At 35.3% G+C, this 3,104-nt stretch overlaps 1 non-coding gene across 1 annotated transcript; it reads left to right on the top strand.

Annotated features, from left to right (window-relative positions):
- Positions 1–794: 794 nt before the first annotated feature.
- LOC141420140 (small nucleolar RNA SNORA29) lies at positions 795–923 on the top strand. Its single transcript, XR_012444826.1, has one exon. It is a non-coding gene; the product is annotated as a small nucleolar RNA SNORA29 (small nucleolar RNA).
- The last annotated feature ends 2,181 nt before the right edge of the window (positions 924–3,104 follow it).

Raw genomic sequence — 3,104 nt, 5'->3', positions numbered from 1 at the left:
CAGTCTGTCCAGGGGGCTATGCTGGTTTATCCCAGGGGTGGCTGTGGGAACACCACATGCTGCTTATTTGCTCACCTGTTGGTCTATTTCTCCCAGGCAGGTTAGGAGCCTGCATCTGGCAGCATGGGAGCCCTCCTGTTTTCTTAGTGCAATGTGGCATGGAGAAGCTTTGTATGGGCTGGGAGTTCAGGGTGTCAAAATTTTGCTTCTTCTTGGTGGTTTTTTTCTGCCAAGTGTGGCTCCAGCATCTCAGAAAGACTTTTGATTCATGGAGCTCATGCTGTCTGCTTCCTCCCTCTTGTTGCCATCTTGGATCCTTGCTGAGATTCTGTTTCTTAATATTAATAAACAATTTCCAGTGATAATGTACTATGATCAGATCATTATCATTGTAGTCATGCTTTTTCCCTATTACACTTCTGTTAGTTGCCAAGTATCTTTGAGTATTCATCATGCTTTTCCAGATGTTTATTTGCTGATAGGCTTTCAAATGAATATGAAATCTCCTCAGAGAGGTGAAAACAATAGAGGTCACAATTTTATTGCAGCCACTTAAACAGAATGAATCCAGTACTTATATCATAACAGCTTCAAAAAGGAAAAAAATAACTAACTGTGTTTCTTATATATAATGTTAAATAGTGCATTTTGAATATAAATAGTTCATGAAATGAACTTTTATTTGGGTCTGAAAGTATAAAATAACTGTACTTTGATTTCCAATTTTTTTGATAGTGTTTTGAGAAGGGGTACAGTAAGCACACATACAATAAGACTGACCAACAAAGAAAATAACTCTCAGATCAATGGGAACATTTTATCAGAAATGTAAGGTATTATGGGATAGATTAAAGGTGCCATGATCTGAAGAGGGAGGATTTTTCAGTGTCTTCCTTCTATATGAAATGGCTGTACAGAAAAAAAAAAGAAATGTAAGGTATTGCACCAGATATCCAGAATTCACCTGAAGCATCTTTTGATTTTTATTGCCTAAAGGAAATGTACTAAGACAAGGGGTAGAGAATATTTTCATCAGGAATTGGTCATAGATTTATTCATATATAATATTAATAATATATACATGTATATATACTGGGGATTGAACTCAGGGCCTTGCACTTGCTAGGAAAGCACTTTGTTACTTGAGGCATACCCCCAATCCTTTTCTCTTTTAGTTTATTTTTCAGATAGGGTCTTGTGCTAACTTTGCCTGGGCTGGCCCAAACTGTGATCTTTCTAATTCTGCTTCCCAAATAACTGGGACCTCAGGCATGTGCCACAATGCCTGGCTTGTTTTTGAGTTAAGTTCTAGCTAATTTTTACCTGAGCTGGACTCAGACTTTAATCCACTTGTCTCTGGCTCCTGAGTAGCTGGAATTATAGATACACCACCACTCCTGGCTCAGAATTATTCATTCTTAAAGGAAAAAATGCTTTATTATTTAGAAGTGGGAATTTGAAATCTAAAACATTTGATTATTATTATTTAATATTGATCTTCACTAATTTAAAAACTCCCACTAGGGTGACAAATTTAATTGTGGAATTTTAAAAAGAAAAATAGTTCAGCAGGTTACAGTTATCTAAATAACCATTTGCATATGATACAGGATCTTACATAGTAATATTTCAGTACTGTCTATGGTGAAATATATTCCAAAGAAGGCACCCAAAGTATCTGAAAGCATGTTATTGATCATATTATAAGAATAACATAATCAGTGTACCAAAACAAGTTGAGAACATACTGAATTTTAAGTCACTCTAAAATTTCCAAAGCATCCAAAAAATACCCAACCTTTACCAAGTTTCAGATTTATTTTATTGCCAAAAGGGGAAGGGAGTGTTTTGGAGGAGGACCAGGGGTGGAAGGAACCAAAAAGAAAGAAAAACAGTCAGGCCTTATACCTGCAATCCTACCTACTTGGGAGGCTGAGATCAGGAGGATTGTGGTTCAAGGCCAGCCTGAGCAGGAAAAATGTATGTGAGACCCCATCTCAACCAATAGCTAGGTGTAGTGGTGTGTACCTGTCATCCCAACTTTGTGGGAAACTGAGATTGGTAGGACTGTGAGTCCAGGCCAGCCCCGTCAAGAAAAAAAAAGATCATGAGACCTCATCTCAAAGCAAAAAATATGAATATGGTGGCATATGCTTGACATCCCAGCAACCATGGGAAGTGTAAAATAAGAGGCTCACAACGTAGGCTGGTCTGGGCAAAAAGGGAGACTCTATCTCAAAAATAACTACAAAAAAAAAGCTTGGAGACCTCGCTCAAATGGTAGCGAACCTGCCTAGCAAGTGTGAAGCCTTGAGTTCTAACCCCAGTACCAGCAAAAAAAATAAAATAAAATAAAAAAGAAAAAAAGAAAGAAAAAGAGAAAAATGAATGAAGAAATGAAGAAAATTAAAAAAATCAAAGACTTGTTGAGAGTATTGTTGAGAATGGTTTGTCAAATGATTATATATATATATATGTATATATATATATATATATATATATATATATATATATGTTCAAAAGAACAAAGCAACATGGGTGTATAAAAAGTGATGAAAACCCACCAACCCAAAACCTCACTTGAATACATTATGTTGGTTAATTTAGCATTGTTCAGTCTTGGGTCTAAAGGCTTATTGGTTCCAATACTCTATTTGAGAACACAGAAAATAGTTTATCACTCAAAGTCAGATTTATATTCAGCAAGTTGAGAAATAAGTGAAAATTTGTAATTTATAAAATTAAAAATAACAAATCAATAACTATAGACCAGAGTTCATCTGCAGTAAAGCACATGTGTTCACATAGAGAATGTATTTTTTCCTTTCTTTTAGGTAAGTCTATGGTGAACAGTCAAACCATAAACAGAAACATTTGTAAGAGCCATGGAATGATGAGAGAAGACAGATAATCTTGGGATATGTTCTTTCATCATAAGGTAGCTCTAGTATTCTTCCTTATAATGATACCATAATAATATTTACAGTCAAAGCTCACTGTCTCTTATACAGTGCTTGATTGATATCTATGTATATTTCCTTCTTCAACTCTTCTTCTTTAATTTCATTGTTGATCAACATCATCCCAAACAATTTTTTTTTCTT

The sequence above is a fragment of the Castor canadensis genome, chromosome X (assembly GCF_047511655.1).
Source record: "Castor canadensis chromosome X, mCasCan1.hap1v2, whole genome shotgun sequence".
Classification (NCBI taxonomy): domain Eukaryota; kingdom Metazoa; phylum Chordata; class Mammalia; order Rodentia; family Castoridae; genus Castor; species Castor canadensis.
This window is presented reverse-complemented; position numbering and strand designations above follow the sequence as displayed.